The 22664-nt window shown below is 37.2% G+C and overlaps 1 long non-coding RNA gene across 2 annotated transcripts; it reads right to left on the bottom strand.

The window, feature by feature from the left end:
- Positions 1 to 1723: 1723 nt before the first annotated feature.
- Positions 1724 to 4797, bottom strand: LOC110897041. Of its 2 annotated transcripts, XR_004875358.1 has the most exons (6): positions 4507 to 4797; positions 3523 to 3679; positions 3148 to 3403; positions 2818 to 2900; positions 2676 to 2729; positions 1724 to 2579 (listed from the first exon to the last, which is right to left on the bottom strand). It is a non-coding gene; the product is annotated as an uncharacterized LOC110897041 (long non-coding RNA). The 2 variants fall into 2 exon arrangements; XR_002568388.2 differs by having other exon boundaries at positions 2818 to 3403.
- Between the last annotated feature and the right edge of the window lie 17867 nt (positions 4798 to 22664).

Consider the following 22664-nt stretch of genomic DNA (forward strand, 5'->3'; position numbering starts at 1 on the left):
GGCTACAACCCATAACAACACAAACAACCAAAATAAATAGTCAGCCGTGGATCCACCAGACACAATAGCATGCAATAGACTTGACATTAGATAGTATATAGAATAATAGAATACACATAAGACATTCACATAATAACACTTGATCATAGCATGTTAAGTAAATCGAAAAGTGTAACGTGATGCACCCCAAAATTTGAAAAGTTAAAAAGGGGAAGTGGAAGAGATTACTCACAGGTTGCGAAGAGTTAATCCACGAGAATTACTGCACGAGTACACGAGATAAAACAAATGACCAAATCAACCTAAAATTGATATAACAAATATTCTAAATAAGCGGAACGATAAAATGGGTCTAGTAGTTCGGGTTCTTGATTTTGAAAACTTTTGTATAACATGCTGTTTTGAAAAATAACATATTGAAAGGTATTCTTAACCATCTTATGTATGAACTAAGTTATATGATTATATATATATAGATAAATGTAACTTTGTTTAGGACTTAATATTTTCATTAGTTAAATCTACTAACATTTAAACGCTATATGATTTGCTGACTTGTTGGCTGACTGTCCGGCGACGGAGACGTTACAACTCTTGACTAATCATAATAATAAGTTAAAACGAGTTTTCATGAGAAAAGGAGTTATAGTTTTTTTTTGTTATCGCAATGACAATTATATGTATAAATAACCCTTATTTTATAATATGTATATATGAAATAAAATAAAGAACCCTCAATTTGCATCATGTTGGAAAGCATATGCACGTATGTTTAATATGAATTCCTTATAATATAATATTGTATGTTAAGTTTTGCTTTCTGTAGCGATGGGTATTTCACTAATTCTACTAGCCAATGTAGAATCAAATGAAACATTATTTTAGTGTGCGCCACTTCAAACGGTTTATTTTATTTTTTTCTTAGTTATATATAATTGCAAATATTTGTTTACGAGATCAACTGAATAATTAAATTTAAAATGTAAATTTTCACACATCAAGATTTATATATGTACTAGCGGATTTACCCGCGCGTTGCCGCGGGATCTAATGTGTACAAAAAACGCAAAAATGCATCTTTAATAGTACAACCAAGTAGTCAACATTGTGTTTCAAATAAGCCCCTCTAAAAGAAAAAAAAGACGTGAAAATACAAAATAACATACTTATCCAAATTAATCGTATACACATCCAATTTAAAAGACTTTCTTGAATAAATAATTTTTATTATACGACCATTGACCCTTCCCCATCTCTTCACACTTCAAACTCTAAAATTTTTAATGCAAGTAACATGAAATAATACATAAATGTCATATAATTAAAAAGATATACTCAAAACAACCCGAAACAGGTATGTTCTAGATTTCTAACCACCTTCAAGTCTTCAGCCTCAAACCTCAGAATCATTCAACTCGAACTCAAAATGAAGCGCCCTCACGCGCCCTTCACCAAACATTGATTCAAATCGTACCCAAGGTTAGCGGTCAGAGAGGAGGCGGCGTAATGGTGGCCATGGTGATGGCATTGTCTCAAAAGATTTACAAATATTATTTAATAACATTAGGCCACATGTTTACATCAAGAGTTTGCATATAGTTGATTCATAAACATTAAACTGCAAATTACCATAACTTTAACTAAACCCCTCTTTATCCCCCGTCTTCAAACCCAACCCACTTTCCAAACCTAATAAAAAAGAAAAAAAAAAGTAAACCAACAATACAAACAAACAAAAAGTGGGCAAATCTGCAAATTTAGATTCATCAACAAACTTAACAGCAAAAGAGATTATATGAACCTTTTTAAATCATATACCTTTAGATTGATATGAGTTCAAAGTTCTTACTCATTTGCTGCATTTTCTTCATCCTTTGAAGCACCATCATTAGCACTTTATTCACTTTTTTTCCAATGGAACTGATGATAATTCTTTAATATTCTTCTTAACCTATTCTACTACCCCATCATCATCTTCTTTCTTTAGTTCAGTTTCTTCAATTTTATCAACATTTTCTACCATTAAAACATCTTTGTTGATACCCTTTTCAATGCTCTCAGATTGCTTGATCTCATTATCCCCATTGTTGTTATTATTATTATTATTATTATTATTATTATTATTATTATTATTATTATTATTATTATTGTTGTTGTTGTTGTTGTTATCACTACAGTTTTAAGGATATAAATTTAGAACTAACATAGAAAAGGCAACCAAATGGAATAGCATTATCCCAGCTCTAGTATTCTGCGTCGATCATGCGCTTTGTATGACTTTCGACCTGTTTAGCCCAGCAAATTTCCATGTACATCAACAGAGTTTGATCATTAAAAAGTAGGAAAATATGAGATAGAAACAACTTACTTGATGAATTAGCCGAGTCATCCAGAAATAATATGCTAATTCTACATCTAAATTATTATTGACTAACATAGGATGACACCCCAAGTTTTTACTTTCTATGCATATAAAAAGATGCTAGCATGAATCATTAATTGTAATGCATGCTAAATTCATATTTGATATGCTAAATTCATGGAGCGGGTGAACCAGTTAAAATGAATCAGAATCAAACCTGCAAATAAGTAAACTTTTTATAAGGTTTGAGTTTTGGGTATAACTGCAAATAGTTAAACTTTTAATAAGGTTTGACTTTTGGGTATGAATTTACCTTGCAATTTTCAATCTTGGTTGGTGTCGGACCACAAAAAAGAAACTTGGGTACCTTCAAAGTGACATCGAACAAAACACTAATTAAAACATTAAAGTAATTATACTCATGAAAAGAACGTAACACTTAATAAGCGAATCACCACATTTGTAAGAGCGCTATTACGCTATGAAAAGACTTGAACGTTCCAATATCCTCCCAGTAGTCTCTAAATTAATGCGCCTTCTGTGATCATACAAATTTCATAAGAAGAAAACACAACTAAAACACCAAAAAGTGGACAACATTTCCTTATTTGCACATTACACAGCAGCAGGATGATCTCAGATCGAAGTCGCTATTCAAATGTTTGGTGTCTATGTTGGTGTGAGGCGCACTTTTTAAAACTAAAAATAACCGACTTTAATTCGTGAACCACCTGACCTGCCCAACATATCGCCACTATTTAATTTCAAAATTTTAATGCAATTACCTCTGTCGATGGCATATGTAGAATCTGATTTTTCGGCCCTTTGAGCATAAAAAAAACGCCGATTACAAAGCCACATCCAACGGGAAACCTTCTGAGTAACCCGTAAACGCTATAAAAATAAAAGAACACCCAGATGAAAAAAAAAAGCTCTATATGCATCACATTGTAACTTACCTTGCCAATTTGACGCAGATCATTGAAGAAACTTTCTTATTCCTAACACATCCAAGCACCCATTGTCCTGTTTGTTTCTTTGCTGAATTCAATTAAAATCATCTTACTATCAAGCTCAGTGCCAGCTATTTGTTATCACTACCTAGTAGTATAGTTTCTCTATAACTGTAATCAATGGATAACATTGAGTGAGATTGGTACCGTAGCCATCACCGATGTCGCCGGCCGGAGAGCCCTTGGCCTGCTCCTCTCCCTCCGTATTCTTTAATTTACATCAAAGAATGAGGGGTACCATTAATCACACGTTCATGAATCTATAAACACATGACCTCAATGGACATTCAATCGACTTTCATACCTGATGGGCATTCAATGGACATTCAATAGCATTCACAATTAACAATAATCGATTAGGGTGAAGGAAAATTGAAAGAACGATGGTTGATTCTGCATTCAAGATGGCTAATTATGGCATTCAATAGTTGATTAGGGCAAGAGAAGTTGAAGAGAAGAACATGGCATCTTTACAAATTTACCCTTAAAAAATAGTTAATAGATGCATTGTGTGTTATACATTAAGCATTTCTACATGTACCTCTTAAATTTTAAGAAGTCCCTCAAGAAATGCTTTATATAGTAGTATATATAGATATAGATATAGATTTAGAAAATGTAATTCATTTAAGCTTTTGGTTTTGACTATCAGTAACTTACTTTCCCAGGTCAAAGTCTCCCCTAATGGTTTTACTAAACTCTATGTAACCATGAACAATCTCAGGTTTACTGGTCGACCCAATTAAGAGTAGCTTCGAATCACATTATTAAACTAGCCTGATGGACTTTTAATTAATTTGCATTGATCAAGAGCTTAGAATCACATGTTCATTAATGGACAACACATTGAAACTAGTTACCAGGACCACTCTCGACATCAACTACATAGGTACATACCTTTGGTTAAAGTTGTCACAAGTTTATGTATTCCCGTTACTGTTATAGTTTCAATTACAAAAGACCAAGTAGAACACATGTATGAACGATCAGATCTCATATCGAACTTATTTGTAAGTTTATCTTCTTCCGATTAGACAAGGTTTTAGTTAGTCTCCGGAACAATAAAGATTACCGAGCCGTAGTTCACGACTCGATTATAAACAAACCATAAGCAAAGGAAAGGGCTATTACCTCAACACCCGAACAGAAACGAGCCGTAGATTGAAACACGCTACGTGCCGGTGGCTGGTGCGTCTTCAAAGTGAGAGAGAAAACAACATGTGTGAGCGGCTAAATATTTAGCTCGAAGCTCTTCGTGGACAAGTACAAGAAAGAGGTGAGAGGAACTGTGGTGGTGTTAATCGGTTGTAGTGGTGTTGCCAGAGTGAGTTTGCTATGGATTCAAAATGGAATGCGTAGGATTCTCCATTGTTGATGGTGCGTGAGGGTGGGGAAAAGGGTCCAGAAGCATTCGAAGATAAAAAGAAATAATGAAGTTACTAACGATTGAGATTGAGTAAATTCCTTAAATGATTGGTTCAATACACAAACGGTTACTATAGTTAATTGTGACGACCGTTTTATTTTTCTTTGAATCAGAAAGTCACCCATAATAAAGCACGAAGAACTACATCCTGATTCAATGAAAGTTGCCATTTAATTAACATTTACAAACTACACCCATTAGGTTTTAAATGTTTTCCAAACTAAAATCAACTTTATAGAACATATTTAAAATCAAAGATTTTATATTTTATTAATCTTAATCATTTGTTTCAAAAGTGAGGTCTTTTAAGATTTTTTTTAGAATTGAAAAAAAAAAACTTAAAAAAATAACATTTATAACCCGAATACGATTATATTATTTAATATAGTGCATGATAATAATATAAATAATAAAAAATTAAAATTTGCATTCTTATTTATTTTGGTTCGGATCCGATTTACAATCTGAGTCGGGTTTCGGAGATCCGTGTTTGGCGGATGTTACAATTGCCAAGGCACCTTACCGTTTAGCACCACCAGAGATGCAAGAACTGAAGAAACAGTTGGATGAACTTCTGGAGAAATGACTCATACAACCCAGTTCCTCGCCATGGGGGGCACCAATCTTGTTTGTCAAAAAGAAGGACGGATCAAGGCGTATGTGCATTGATTACCGAGAACTCAATAAAGTCACGATTAAAAATCGGTACCCATTACCGAGAATCGATGATTTGTTTGATCAATTGCAAGGACCTCGATTCTTTTCCAAGATCGATTTACACTCAGGATATCATCAATTGCAGGTACAGGAAGAGGACATTCCAAAAACTGCCTTCAAAACAAGGTATGACCATAATGAATTTACCGTTATGTCATTTGGTCTAACCAAAGCCCCAGCTGCATTTATGGACATGATGAACAGGATATCTAAACCATATCTGGATATTTTCATAATTGTCTTTATAGATGATATTCTTATTTACTCTAAAAGCAAAGAGGAACATGCAGCGCATCTGCACGCACTCCTTACATTATTAAGAAAAGAAAAGCTTCATGCTAAATTTTCAAAATGTGAGTTTTGGTTAGAAGAAGTGCAATTTCTTGGACATTTAGTTAATCATGAAGGAATTCATGTAGATCCCACAAAGATCGAGGCAATTACTAAATGGAAAGTCCCTGAGTCGCCAACGGAAGTAAGAAGTTTTCTAGGCCTGGCTGGTTATTATAGACGGTTTATCCGAGATTTTTCTAGAATAGCCATTCCCTTAACATAACTGACTTGTAAATCTGTTAAGTTTGAATGGGGACCAAAACAGGAAGAAGCCTTTAGAATCCTTAAGCAAAGATTAACCAACGCACCCATACTAGCATTACCAGAAGGAACTGAAGACTTTGTAGTCTATTGTGACACGTCTAAATTAGGTTATGGATGTGTGTTGATGCAATGTCAAAAGGTTATAGCCTATGCCTCTAGACAACACATGATCTAGAGTTAGGAGCCATAATTTTTGCCCTTAAAATTTGGAGACATTATCTTTACGGTAGTAAGTTTACCATTTCACCGATCATAAGAGTTTAAGATATGTTTTTAGGCAAAAGGAGTTAAATATGAGACAGAGATGCTGGATGGAAATTCTTAGTGATTATGATTGTTAATGCAGTAATGTCTATCGCCTTCGTCAATCCATTCCGTAGCTGAAACTGTTTAAATCTAGTGCTTACATTGTAATATGTAGTAAAGGCAATGTGGCAATTTTGTAAATAATGAGATTTCTCATTATATCCCTTGGCCTATAAATGGAGGAGTTAGTGGTAGAGTTTAAGACTTTTGCTCATTTGACTTTTAGGAGATCTAAGCCTAGAGAGAGAAAGTCTAGAGAGAGAAAGTTCTCTCACGTGATTCTCAGCACTTTGTACTCGTCATAATCAATTGAATCACGGTTATTGTACGTTTTTGTGTGTTCGGTCACGCACGTTCACGGATTCTGCACGTCGAACGTGTTGTTACGCAATCGTTTGGTGTCAAAACCGATCCTACAAGTGGTATCAGAGCAGGAGCTCGATTGCACTGATCAAACACATAGATTCGTACAGGATTTCATCGATTTCAGATCTGAATTTCATCTATTTCTTCATCTTTTTCATTTTTATCACGTTTTTCACTGAAAATCGTCAAATTGAACGGGTTTTTACGGTCGAAAATTCATGATTTTTTTATATGTTGTGCGAAAACACCTGATCTATAACCCTACCAAGTTTCAGATCCTAATTCCTAGCCGTTTAGGAGAAATCTGAGTTTTTAGGTCCGATTTCGTGATTAACAGCCTAATTCCGCTTGAAATTGTCTGTGTTAGTTCAAGCGAAATCATATTCCGCTCCAAAATCACTAATTCCACTTGAATCTGCATTGTTATTTCAAACGGAATCAGATTCCGCTTCAAAAGTTGTTTCCGCTTGAAAAATCAGATTCTGCTTGAACATTATTGCCTGATTTCGCTTGAACAGTCATCATTTTGTTTGAATCAAAAACGGTTGCATGTGATTATAAATCAGATCCACTAAATGTTGAAAGGTCCAATTAACAAGTGTTGAATGTATCAGGCCCCATTAATGCATGTGAAACAGGTTGCTTGAATACATGTGAAACTGAATTGTGACTTAGAGAGTGTCGGCCATATATCATGGGATTTTGTCGGCTAGCTTTATTTGATTAGAATAGACCTTTACGTGAATCCATATTATAGAGGCCCAATCAAGTTTACCATAGTTAACAGCCCAATCATAATTTGAAAACTGGATTGATTGTCGGCCAAGTATTGGTGTCTGTCTATTATCTCAAGAGGTCCAATCAGATTAGTGGTGGTTGTGGTCAAATTGCATTTTAGATATTCAAACAATTCATGTGAATTCATATGACTTCGGTACTGTTTACATCGGCCCAATAGATGAAATCCATTAATTGAGTGTGCATATGAAGTTGGTGAAATAGTTTGGCCCAATCAAAATATTAAAACAAAAATAGTTGTCGGCTGCATGTGAATGTTAATTAAAGGTCAAATAAGATCAATTCTTGAATTGCATCTGATCTAAAGTTGTGAGGCCCAATTAGATCCAAGTAAAAGAGAGGCCCAATCATAAACAAAAAAAATTTGTTTTGCGGACCAATCATTCTTTGGGTTGATTCAGACTTGTAATGTTGACCCAATGAGCATTGGGGTGTGAATTGAGTATATCAAGATATTAAAATCAACGTCCATGTGATCAATGTATTAAAGGCCCAATTGAATCCATTTCGTTCCAATTAAGCCCAAATCATTCTAAGTTCATCCAAAAAGTGTATCACATCGGTTCTTTTTCAGGCCCATTCATTCAGTGATTTCACCCGAACAACGTTGGAACGAGTCCGCAAATCTTCGACACGAGTCTTAGATTGATTTCATTAACACACACTTTCACGTATTCAGTTCGTTTAAAACTGATCGTTTGTTTGTTTGTTTTTTGCAGGTGATCCTGTATATGTCAAGCATCGGATACCCGTCAGAGAGAATTCTCACTCGATCCGTTGTCACCGGATTTCTGTCACTCAATCGGATATTCATCTGATTCAGTGGTTTGATAAAGTGATTGAATTTATTTTAGATTGTGTAAATTTTCGTATCGTTGGAAAATCTGTCTTTGTAAATCTTTTAATACCGAAAATGGGTTCTGAGTTTTATATTGCACAGAAAAAGTTTGATAGTTTTACGGGTATCAAGGGAGAGTCTACAAAAGAATTGATCGAGAGGTATTGCAAGTTGCGTATAGAGATGAGAAATTTAAACATTAACAAAATGGATGAGACGTGGGTTGACAAGTTGGCAAATGCTTTACCAAATGATGTGTGGGGAACGTATTTGTTGGATTGGAAGAATAGCTTTGGATATTTTGGATTCAATTTGAGCACATTCGTCAAGAAGATTCAAACTCAAGAACTTGAGTTCCAAAAGATTAGAAAATTGAAGTCTGATTCAGGAGAGAAGAATCATAAGGCAGCAACTACTAAAGAAAAAAATCAAATCTGAAGAAAATGTTCAAGTAGTAGAGAAGCAGGTTAAAGAAATTTCAGCTATCAAGGTTGAGAAGAAAGATGAAGCTGAAACGATGACCAAGAAGTGCTTAAACTGTGATAAATCTAAAGCAGACAATGTCAAACTCTTAAAAGAGATGGAGAGTTTGACATTGGAAATCAAAATTTTGAAACAAAATGAAAAAGTTTTTAAAGATAAGATAAAATCTTCAGAAAACAAAGATCTTTGGATAAAATTGGAAAACAAAAATCTGAAACAAAATGAAGAAAAATTTCAAGAACATATAAAAGTTTTAGAAAATGAAAAATCTGTTCTTGAAAAGAATATAGTGGAAAATGAAAATGCAATTACTTCTCAGCTTGAAAAAATCTCTCAGCTTGAAAATGAAGCTAAGAGTGCAAGAAATAAATTTGTTGAGTTTGAGAAGAAATTGAAAGGTTTTGTGACCTCATCAGCGATACTAGATCAATTATGTCCAAAACCGATCAATGCTATTCCAATAAGTGACAATGTCACAAATTTTGACAAAGTCAAAATTGAATATTGTGATGAGAAAACTGATGATGAAAATAAAAAAAATGAGAAAAAGAAATCTTTTTGAAATTAAAAGAAAAATTTCAAGAAACTGTTCTGCAATCGACTGAAAAGGGTGAATGCTCTACGCAAAAACCTTTGAAGAAGAAAGTGGAACAGAAACAAAAAGTAAAAAATTCAGAAAATGTTCAAAACAAATATAAAAGTTCATCAGTTCAATCATCCAATCGTGATAAAAAACCACAAAAATTGAAAAATCAAAACTCACAGAAAATTGGTAATGAGTGGTGCAGGTTTGACCACAGTGCTTCAAAGCCAAATCCAGCTTTCAGGAGGAGTGCTGATTACCACAAAGCCAGACAATGTTATGATCTGAGCATTTGGTGTGAAAGTGGTGAATGGTACGATAACAGAGTGTGTTACACTTGTGGTGTTCAAGGACACATTGCTGTTAACTGCCAGAATCAGTGGTTTGAGATGAGGAGATGCTATGACTGCCAAATCAAAGGACATATTGCCAGAGATTTCCCAATGAGATCAAATGAAAGATCGAGGGCTGCATTCAGAAAAGGGTGATGGAATCAGTCAAAGTCAAAGAAAAGCCCAAGGAACTGAAAGTTTCAGAACAGAAAGTGAAGCTTTCACAAGGGCAAAAAGACAGACTGAGAAAGAAAAGGAAGAAAGCACGAGAGTATCTCGAAAGGATTTTGTCCTTGGATACAATAAGAAAATCAGAGAATAGTTCTAATAAATCGTCTTGCTCTCCAAAGAATGACAAATCAAGCAAAACGAATTCATCAGATGCAAATCTGAGGACATAATAGAGTGTGAAGAAAGGAAAAGTTCCTGGTGATGAATTTATTTCTTTTGAAATAAAAGAGTCAGTTGTTGGCAATGATCTTGACTCATCAAAGTCAAAGGAGCCATGTTCAGGTAATGAATCTGGTTTGTCAAAACCAGAGGAGCCATTGGTTGAGGTAAAAAGTGGTGATTCCGCTTTGACAATGAATGATGAAAATTTTCCATCATTGTCAAAAGGAATTTCAAAAGCACCCAAGGACCGTCAGGCTTGGGTGAAACTGTTTAAATGAAAAACCTGACTTGCCGGAGCTCCCAAGTTGGTAATCGTGGAGCATGAATCGACATCTTTCTTGAGAAATTAACAGTTTGTTAACTGTGATATTTCGTCTTACAAGTGGTTAATCAAGGACATTAAGTTGTACTTGATTTAACTATCTTACAAGTGGTAAGATTATTGGAAATTGTTTTTGTGATAAACCTACAAATGGTTGAAAACAAGGACATTAAGTTGTACTTGATTTAACTATCTTACAAGTGGTAAGATTATTGGAAATTGTTTTTGTGATAAACCTACAAATGGTTGAAAACAATGTGATGAATAAACCCCCATGTTTGTGAAATGGCAAACAAAACTATTTTTCCAGAAAAACCATTTTGATTAAGACAAACTTAAGTGTTTTGAAATCATAATGGGAAAATAGTTTGTTGTCAGGGGGAGTTTTGATTGTTTATGCCAAGTGGATGGCGAATTGAGGCAATTCTCATCGGTTTGTCAATTTGTTTGTATAGTTTACTGCTTTATTTTTCAAATTTTCCCGTAAAATCAAAATTGACATATATTTTGATTTTAGGGGGAGAAAAATTTAAAAAAAAATTAGAAAATTTGAAAAATTCAAAAACATTAAAAATAAAAAACGAGTTTTGTTGTGAAAAAAGAGGAAATGATAGTACATCAGTGGACTATCACAGCACGCTAAAGAATTGGAAAGTAAAATGTGATAAACGGTCTCACGAAAGATGTGACGATAGGCTCAGCTAGACTAGTAGATTTGCGATAACGATACAAATTTAAATGAAAAAGCCTGGTTCTAGTGGGAAACATGATTGAAAGCATAGTACTTAGTTTTGTCCTTCTTGATTGTGTGCCTACTCAGTAATCGCTGAATGCAAAGAGCATAAAAACTGGTTAAATTTGTGAACTTTCACAATTTTGCTGAAAAGTCACTGTGATTGTGCATTTCATTTTGCAAAGATTTAAACTTGTTTGATTTCTTTATTTTGTTTAAGCATTGGACATCCTCTGCGTATACGTGAGTATCGAACTAGATGTTATTGCCTAAACGTTCTGCTTTATTTTTTTTGGTGTTTCGTTTAAGCTTTGGATCACCTCTGCGTATACGGGAGTATCGAACTGGTGGTTAAAGCCTAAACAACTTCAGCTTGTTTTTATTTCTTATTTTGTTTAAACATTGGACTTTCTCTGCGTATCGAAAGATCGACCTGATTGTTAATGTTTAAACATTCTGCATTATTTTCGCACATATCACAGTTGATAAAAGTTTAAAGGCATTACTTGAGTCAGTGTATTGCATGATGAGGGGATATGCTGAGATCGTGGGGTCCATAACAATTTAGTGCAAAAATTAATATACCTTAACGTATTGGTAAGCATTTCGAAAGTTTTTAGATTGAGTTTAAGAGGACAACTATATCGTCAATCTATGTGAATCGTTTAGAACTTAAAATGATTAAAGCTTAACGGTGCTAGTGATTTGTCTCAAGAACTGATATGATCCTCTTACACAAACTCACAAAAATATTGTCTGTATATATTTGTTTACTGCTTTTCATTAAACAAAAATCCAAAAAGAATGTGTTTTAGCATGAAATTTTGAAAAATCCAAAAAGATTTTCGACAACTGATGTTGGAGAGCTGATATTCAAAGTTCAAGTGCTAAACATGAGGATCAACAGGATTGGGAAAGTTTGTTGAAATGAGAAAGGTTTTTGAAATGTCTAAATGGCTCATTAATTTGAAACCAATTTAATCATTTTAAATATAAGTGATAAGCATAAAGTCAAATCTTACTGTTGGTTAAAGTATGTGCAGGTATGCAGCTAGTGAATTCCAGACTACGATCCCAGCTTGTCGAAAGGGGGAGTCTGTAGACGTAAAAGCCAGGTTCCTGATCTTGTTGCTACGAAGAGCCAAGAGATGGTCCTGAATCTGTGAAAACTGCTAATACTGAGAAAATAGAGAGTGCTATATCAGATTATGATCCCGACAGCTGAGTCTAAGGGGGAGTCTAAAGACAAGCTCAACGCAAGGGGGAGCGTACTTTCAAGGAGCCAGGTAACTATCCTGGAGGAGCTTGTATACGGAAAGCCAGGCGTCAATCCTAAAAGCACGGAAGCTTGACGAAAGGGGGAGCCTGAAGAAAGAGACTACCGAGAGGGGGAGCAACTGAAGCTAAAGACAGATCCACGGGGATTCTGTTCGAAAAAGAGAAAGACAAGATGCTACGAGATTGACTGCGGCAATATCCAAGGGGGAGTCTGTTAGTGCAGTAATGTCTATCGCCTCTGTCAATCCATTCCGTTGCTGAAACTGTTTAAATCTAATGCTTACATTGTAATATGTAGTAAAGGCAAGGTGGCAATTTTGTAAATAATGAGATTTCTCGTTATATCCCTTGGCCTATAAATGGAGGAGTTAGTGGTAGAGTTTAAGACTTTTGCTCATTTGACTTTTAGGAGATCTAAGCTTAGAGAGAGAAAGTTCTCTCATGTGATTCTCGGCACTTTGTACTCGTCATAATCAGTTGAATCACGGTTATTGTACGTTCTTGTGTGTTCGGTCACGCACGTTCACGGATTCCGCACGTCGAACGTGTTGTTACGCAATCGTTTGGTGTCAAAACCGATCCTACAATGATTGTAATATCCAGTATCATGCGGGAAAGACTATTGTAGTAGCTAATGCTTTAAGTCGAAAATATCACGAAAAACCAAGAAGAGTACGTTCTCTTAAATTAAATCTGCAGATAGATTTAAATGAACAGATTAGAGAAATACAAGAATCAGTAATCAGGGATGATACTGAAAAATTAAAAGGAATGATTAAGGAATTAGAACAAGGAATAGATGGAATTTGGAGATTCCATAAGAAAAGAAATTGGATACCCAAATGAGGAAACCTACGCCACCGAATTTTAGAAGAAGCCCATAAGTCTAAGTATACGATACATCTTGGAAGTGATAAAATGTATCAAGACTTAAGAAAGAATTTCTGGTGGATAGGAATGAAAAAGGATGTAGCAGCTTATGTTGCCAAATGTCTAACTTGTTCACAAGTTAAAGCTGAATATCAGAAACCCTCAGGTTTATTGCAGTACTTAGAAATGCCAATATGGAAATGGGAATTGATAACAATGGATTTTGTTACCAAATTACCCAAGACACTAAAGGGTAATGATAAAATCTAGGTGATTGTAGACAGATTAACCAAGTCAGCTCATTTCTTACCGATGAAGGAAACTTTCAGTATGGAACAATTAGCTAAACTATATGTAAATGAAATAGTTTCATTACATGGAATTCCTTTATCCATTGTGTCTGGTAGAGATAGCCATTTTACTTCTCATTTTTGGACTAGTTTCCAAAAAGCAATGGGAACCAAGTTAAATCTAAGCACAACTTATCATCCTCAAACGGATGGACAAAGCGAAAGGATAATTCAGACAATGGAAGATATGCTTAGAGCTTGTGTAATTCATTTCGGAGGAAATTGGGACGATCATCTACCATTAATAGAATTTTCTTACAACAACAGCTATCATACCAGTATTAATGATGCACCATTTGAAGCACTTTATGGACGAAAGTGCCGAACTCCAGTCTGTTGGGCAGAAATTGGAGAGAAGCAACTGTCTGGACCAGAAATAGTACAAGAAACAACGGACAAGATTATTCAAGTCAAGGAAAGACTAAAAACAACACGCGATTATCAAAAGAGTTATGCTGATAACAGGCGAAAACCGTTAGAGTTCCAAGTAGGAGATAAGGTATTATGAAAAGTTTCGCCATGGAAAGGAATAGTCAGATTCATCAAGAGGGGAAAGCTAAGCCCCAGGTATGTTGGACCTTTTGAGATTATTAGAAAAATAGGACCTGTAGCTTATCAGCTACAACTGCCAGAGGAAATGGCAGGAATACATGATGTATTCCATGTATGTAATCTCAAGAAATGCTTAGCAGATGAATCATTAGTGGTACCTTTTAAGGACATAGAGGTAAATGAAAAGCTTAAATTTGTAGAAAGACCCCTACGGATTGAAGATAGAAAGATCAAGAATCTCAAGCACAAGAGATTAGTTCTAGTCAAAGTGAAACGGGATTCCAAGAGAGGACCAGAATACACTTGCGAGATCGAATCAGAGATGCAGAAGAAATATCCACACCTATTCTAGTAGACCTCGAGGACGAGTTCTAAAACAAGGTATGGAGGATATAACAACTCTCCTAAAATTTATTTAAAACACCCCCATATGTCCTAAAATACACCCCGTATACGAAAAATACGCCCGTAATACCTTTAATTTAACAAAAATCAAGAAAAACAAGATTTAAGGGTCGCTCGCGGGGCACGACGGCTTGCTCCTGCTCTGTCGCGGGGCGCGACAGCCTGGCCACCAGGCTTAACCCGGTGCCGTCATATGGCATGAGCGTGTCGAAGCTACTGGGTCAACTCAGCAACCCTATACGAGACACGTGGTCTCTCGCGGGCCACGTAAGCCATGTCCTCATCTGTCGCGGGGCGCGGCAAAGTGCCGATCAGGCACTATAAATAGGGGATCACGACATTCAGTTTCAATTCGCTCACAATCGATCTCTCTCTCTAAAATTCTGTAAATTAGAAGTAATATCGGGTATAATACCCCCTAATTAGTGAAGCTTTGCCTTGTTGTAAGTATTATAACCCCCGGTTACGTATTAGATACGCAGCCCAATTGATCTAGTGCTCCGTAACGCATATCAAGGCTCTGCCTGACTCAGTCGTTGGAGTTCTGTCTCAGGGAGGGTATAGCTAATGTAAATTTGGGTTATTATACTAACGCGTGTGCATTGTTTAATTTATTAGATTATAACTAGGAAGTCATAAAGAAATACCTAAAATAGCAATGTGAGTAATTCCTCTTTTTGCAAACTGTTTTTACAAAACCTCAATTGTTTTAAAGTATAATTAACAGTGATTGAGTATTTGTATTCTACAATTATCGTCGGTATGTTAGGGTTTTGTATACAAAATTTGTTACTACACTGTGAGTCGTAACATTACCACCAGTCAGGATTGATAGTACCGTGGGTGGTAATTATAGTAGATGTAAACAAATGTAATTACTAGATTGCCCTCAATGCTGTAAAATTATAAAACCTGTTTTGAATAAACTGGGATTTACTCACCAGTATTTCTTGCTGATAAAATGTTTTTAAACGCGTTTCAAGTAACAAAATGTGAAAGCCAAATAGAAGCCAGCTGGAGAGCACTGAAGGCTTGGAAAAGTGGCTATAAAAGCTACCTAAGTAAAGAAGAAGTTTTATTTCAATAAATTAGGGTTTATCCCTAAAAATATGTTTGTAATGGAAACTTGGGTTTTTCCCAATATATTTAATTATTATAAAAATGTGGTGTTTTACTCGGATAAAATATTTCCTAACTTCGATCTTGATGAAATTTCCGCTGCCAAATTAAGAAACACCGATACCACCAGCTCTAAGTAGCTCGCAGCCACCCGCCTCCCAAGGCAGGGGTCGGGGGTTGCGACACAAGAACCACGAACCAAGGCATAATTAATAGACATTGTAAGGAGCAAAAAAAAGAGTACCTTTTTTCACAAAATAAGCCTTCGGACGAACAGAATAAAGGGGGTTTAGGCCTCCCATGGCCAAAACCCCCTCCAGAAAATGTAAGCCCTGGTAGGATGCTCGTACATCCTCTTCCACAACACGGTCTCATTTGCAGAAAGAACAGGAACGCTGTCATCGATGGACTCCTTCGGATCCCTCAGAGGAGGAGACCGCGAAATTATGGAAGCTGAGACGAAAATAAACCTATTCTTCCACTCTTTAGGATAAGTGGATGTTGGCATGAAAGAATAGCAAGGCAAGGTAACACTGTCTTTCTGTTTGGCAAAGGTAAACCAGTCTCCATCTGATAAGAGCTTGTAAAACATGCAAAAAAGAGGCACCGATGGTTCGCTGGAAACCGCCACACAAGAAAGTTCAAAATGCACTACCCTCATAAAAGCAAGGGGGTGCAATTGAGAGAAATGAATACCAAAGTGCTTTAGGAGTTCCATTTTGAACGGTGATAGGGGATAACGAATGCCACAAAAAGAAAAGGCCAGGGTGTAAAGGACAATTCTTTCCGGCGTACAGACCGCCGGATCATCTAGGTCGGGTAAAGATGGATAGAACCTCTCAGGGATCTGGTATGTGGTAACAAAGGATTCGAGGTCTTCCTTTGTTAAAACGGAGGGTATCAGTGAACGACCGGTTCGGCTCATTGTTGAAGATGATCGGAGAATATTTGGAGAAGAATAAGAAAGGAGTTATGAAGAAATGAGGGGTAACTCCGGATTTTTAATGAAGTTGCAGAGTAAGGGCGGTAATTGTCTAATCAATAATTTAAAAATCAAATCTCGATTAGGGGCACGTGCATCATAGAAATAATCCCCAGCCATTGGATCATTCGGATCTCATCGATCCCAGGGAACTCGATTTCAGCCCAGGCTCACATGACTCGGGCCTTGTGACCTGGGGCTAGAGATAACTTGACGACGAGGCCCACTGGTTGCCCAGTGAGCTCGTCTTGGGCTCCCGTCACTTGGGCTGGCTTATGGGCCCAAACCAGTTCTCTTCTATTAAAGACAAACCAAAAGAAAAGGTGGGAAAGGGAAATGATATGATATCTCTGTTCTCATTTAATGCTTGACGGAGAGAGAGCAGGTGAACGCCGGAGAAAGGTACTTTGTTAGCTGGCTCCATTAATGAGCTCGTAATCAGACCGTTGAGGCTCAGACACGTGTCTGAGCTCCCTAAGACTTCGCAGAAACCGTTAGATGGTCTTGGTCTGACCTCTCCTTGGAAGATAAGTGATTCCCTTTATAAAAGGAAGGTAGCGAATCAGTTAACGGTATGCATTCAAGAACCCTTCTCATTAAATACACTAACATCACATTTATTCCGACATCCTCGGACTGCATTAAACTCAAATTACCCAGAATTCACACCAAGGAGAATATTCTAACGATCACACACTCGTCGGAATAAGCTTCTCATTTTTTCGGCAAGCTTACTTATTCTCACGCCGAAGCTTGGTCACGGATCCCTCCCCCCCCCCCGGGTCCTCCGTGGCGAGGTTAACGGTGTTCCCTTTTGTAGGACGGTGGAGTTAAACCTTTACAACGTTGACAAGGCCTGTTGACTACCTACCGGGATCTAAGGACTCGACAAGTACAAATAAATAAAAATAAGAGTGAATTGCAAATTTTTTCCTTTATTTACCTCTTTTCAGGCGGTGTCCTTTGCCTTTAAAATTGACGAGTTTTTGTACTTTATGTTTTCAAATCTTGCACGTTATGTCTTTTAATCCTAACCCAGTTAAATTGTTCTGTTAATTTTGATCATGTGCCATGCACATTAAGGCAGTTTTGACACTTCATCTCTTAAGGACTAATTATATAAAACTTAAATACCTAACCATTTTATTAAAAATACTTTAAAAATAACTTTGTATTACTCCACCACCACCCATCCCTTTACCACCACCCCACCCGCTGCCACCACTTGCCAAACCACCACCACCCCACCACCAACCACCCCTTTACAAAAAAATTCACCATTTAAAGACTTCGACTTGTACAATGGTTGTTTTAATTAAAACCTTAGATAAACATCTCCATAGCTATTATAAATCAACACCTGGAAAGCAGCTAAAGAACAAGCCCAACAGCCAACCAAATGTCCAAACATACATCTAAAAACCACCAGCAACAACACCATAACAAAGGACAAACTACATTATTCTTATTCATAAAAAATTGCTTTTCAATAACCTATGCAAAATTACTCAACAAACTAAAAACATATAAAATTTATAAAAAGCTCACCAAATATCTCATGCCAAAATTAAAATTGGTTCTCTATTCACCACCAATGCACCACAAATCTTCGATTGATTACATAAAATCAAAAAACAAAGGCCTAAGTTCGAGTCAAACAAAAATAGGTAATAGATATTTAGAGATTTATGATGCCATCTGTAACACCCCGTGTTTTCGAATGTCAAAGTCCAAGTCAACTTTGACTTCTTTGACTGTTAATGTTCTTTTTGCTTTTTGTATTATATGGAGTAAGTGTTGTCTAAATAAAATGATCGAATGTTTAATCAATGCGACCGATTTACGACTGTGAATAATAGGAAGTAACAATGCGATAAAGTTAATCAATCAATAATCAAGTTAATCAAATCAATCAATCGAACTCGAGACTCGAACTATGCGAAACTGGTGTGGTAATGCTTACGTGTATGTGTGCCTTATGTGTTACTTGTGCATGTTTACTTTATGTTTTGAGTGGTATTCAATCGATTCAATCAAAACTCGAATCGAAACTCGAAAGGCAATCAAACTTAATCGAAACGACATCGAAACGTGACTTATAGATGATTGTATGTTAGATATAGTAGTTGGGACTGAAAGTAATTTGACTAGGAACTCTATCGTATTCGTATCATCGTCCATCGAAATCGAAATATCAAAAATCGTCGCAAAACACTCGAGAAGGTGTTCCTGATCGAACAGGAATCACCGATCGAACAGGCTAGCCGATCGAACATGCTGTTCGATCGAGCAGCCCAGCCGATCGGAGATCCTGGCCGATCGGCTACCACTTTCCTCTTTGGGAGGCCTATAAATAGCCCTGTCATTATCACCCTTTCTATTTTCGGAAAGCTCTGACCGAACCAGCCTTGTTCTTCACTTTTTCCCAGATTTCTCTCAACTCCGGTAAGTTTTCACTCTAATTCTTGTACGTTTTTTATCATTACATGATTCTACACCTTTCTATCTTTCAAAACTTGATTTCTAACCGTGAAATCACCAAGATCTAAGTGTTATTGGGTGATGCCATCATGGTGTTCTTGAAGAACATCATACTTTGGCCTCATTCAACCATGAGTAGCTTAGATCTGACCGATTTCCACATAAACAAGCTAGGATTTGTAAGAATCTTAACATTTTCATGGAAGGATTTCCAACTTTCTTTCAACTCTTTTACACTCAAACCTTAAAACCGATAGAAACGGAGCTCGGACCAACTGACTAATCATTCTAACAGCCAAGAGGTTCAAGATTCGGATTCTATCTACGAGGCTCACCGATTTCGGTTAAACATCAAACTACCGTTCCGAACAGTTCACCGGCCGGACTTGGTTGATTCCTGTCTGAACCGGTAAAGTAAGTAAGAACCCACGTTCTATGGTTAACTCGCTGTCAAAATACCTCAAAATCATATCAAAACAACCAAAACAGCCAAGTGTTAGACGAAGGGCCGACCAGGTCAGGAATGCTGGCCGAACGGCTAGGCTGTTCGAATGAACAGTCCAGCCGATCGAACATACCAGCCGATCGGCCGGGCCAGCCGATCGGCTAGCACATGGTTCCACACTTTTCGAATTTTATGAAGTATGCTATTGACGAAGTGATGTTCGATCGAATATGCTACTAGATTGGTAAACATTACTCTTCGGATCATGAGATACTATGCTTTAACACTTAATCGATTTTGCGACTCGTTCGTAGTAAGGAGTACCAGCCGATCGAACAGACTGTTCGATCGAGCGACATCCTGCTGAGAACTACATCTGAAGTTCCTAACCGATCGGCTAAGCCGGCCGATCGAACAGACCGTTCGATCGATCGACCTGAAAGGTAAGAACACTTCAGTGTTCTCAAATACTACAACGAAAACTTCAAAAGTTCAAACCATCATACACAAACACATCAGAGGAAGAAACAATCCACTCGAATGGTCCAGCCAATCGAGCCTACCGGCCGATCGAACAGGACTGTTCAAATGGACTTTCAAGCCGATCGAACAGCCCGTCCGATCGAACGAACCTGCTGTTCGATCGACCAGACTATTCGATCCATTTACACTCGTTTGCATTTCCGCGTTACTCATTGTTGTGCTATCGAACTATTCAGGCTAACCCTACTCTCAGCGCTCCCTTCAATCCATAACCAATCACTGTGAGTATACTCGAACCCTTTTTGCTTTAGCACTTTTGGGTGTTATATACGTTACTTATCCAAAGTCTCAATCGAACACACTATTCAAACTATTTGAACGCTAACCGATTGCATGTATTACGTGACTAAATGTATGCTTGTTATTATGTTTACACGTGGAATGATGTCTACCTGCCTTAGCAACGTGGTACTATAGTTTGGACTCAGCACCCGTTCTCACGGGGGTTGTTAAGGACAATTACTTGCATGGATTACGGTGGTAATCATGTATTGCGAACTGTCTCGGACAGTCAACCCGCAGTCGTTGGTATCGATAGGTCTATGTCGATAATTAACATGCATCATTTCCCTCTGTGTACGTGCCGGTTATGCGTAAACTATTCGAACTCTATATGCTATTATCAAACTTGTATGCTCACCTTTACATTTTATGTATTGACTTTATTTTAACGTACGTGACAGGTATTTAAGGTTTTTGCTTGCTAGGGAAGTGAAGCTAGAATAAGTCTCTAGAGGCCCCCAACAAATAGTTGTCTGTCAAGAACAAGCTGCTAGTGTATAGTTGTCTGTAGATCTTGTCAGTCTGGGTCTTTAGGGGCATTGAACAATATTTATGTTTAATTTGAATCTGAGTTGTCGGAACAGGATTAATTGTTTGGATGTTATCTGTAATAACTTGTTATTTATTCGGGATACGGTATGGGACGTATCATTTTAAACTGAATTTGTATTAATAGTTGTTGTGGAAACTTCTGGACAATCTGTTTCGCTCAGTGCCATGCCCCGATGATTCCGCCATCGGTTAGGGTGTGACAGATTGGTATCAGAGCCATAACTATAGGGAATTAGGCTAGACACGACCTAGTCCGGGTCGCTGTCGTAGAGACCTAGACTATAGTTAGGAACTATCAGACCAAGTTTATGTGCCTTATTCCCCAATTATTCGCTATCACTACACTCGAATTTTCAATAAAAGCTAAGCAATTTGGTCAGGAATAGGTGTGAAAACCGCAAACTCTCGACTAAATTGCCTGACTAATGATGATTTTATCCATTTACTCATGCTTATCCTGATATTTTCAATAACATACGAGGAGAATTATACCAAATCAGGAGTGAAATCCCCATTTTGATGAAAATTCTCCTTAGATTTTCTAAAAACAAGGAAGAAATTGCTAAGCCAGGGGTGAGACCCTAACCTTGGCAATTTATTCCGGACGTGTTTCCTCTCACCAAAGCTTCGACGGACTTCAACGACCTAAACTCACAAGTATGACCTAGAGGATGCGTGTGGAAAGCCCAAGAATCGAGGCAGAAACACGACCCTTAAAGTCGAAAGTGACGACAAGTCCACTGTGAATAGTCGGATTGCTTTGGGTAGTCGATGTCTAGTAGCCGCAGACAATCTACCTCACGATTTTATGCGTTTTGATTCTGAGAACCGCAGCCGTGTACTCTGATGACTCGTTGATTTTATGTGTTTCTGTGTGCTTTATCTGTTTACGTGTTTATATTTTGGACATTATTCAATTTTGCTGCCATTTCGATCAACACACACGACTCGCATTGCTATTCTATCTCAATTCGATATTCAATTACAATCTAGACGGTATTAGCTATGCTACGACTAAGGTAGACTATATTATACGATGCTATTCAGTATGTTATACGCGATCGCTATACGAACGACACGCAAGCTTTGAATGATAGGTTTCTGTATTCTGACTGCATCTGTGATTAAATACCTAGGTGCTTATGTGCTTCTGTGTTTATGTGACTCTGTGCTCTACGTGCCTACGTGCTTATGTGCTCCTGTGCTTACACGTATCTGTGGTTATGTGCCCATGTGTTTATGTGATATGTGTTCCGACGTTTTCCTAAGCTTTAGTAGTCTAGACGTGTGAGCTACGTCTACGTTGTGTTGAGTCCTGTGGCGATGTCTATTGCAGACCATGTCGTCGTCTGGATCCCGACACCACCTGACTCGTCAGGAAAAGAGAGATAAGCGTCTTGCCGCTATCATCGCCAAAAGCGTGGCAAAAACTGTGAGCAATGTTTATGAAAACGTCAGCAAGTCGACTGATGAATCACGAACTGACGCACCCAAAGATGCTAGCAAGGCTGCTTTCAGCTTCAAGCAGTTCAAAGC

Source organism: Helianthus annuus, chromosome 12, assembly GCF_002127325.2.
Source record: "Helianthus annuus cultivar XRQ/B chromosome 12, HanXRQr2.0-SUNRISE, whole genome shotgun sequence".
Lineage (NCBI taxonomy): Eukaryota > Viridiplantae > Streptophyta > Magnoliopsida > Asterales > Asteraceae > Helianthus > Helianthus annuus.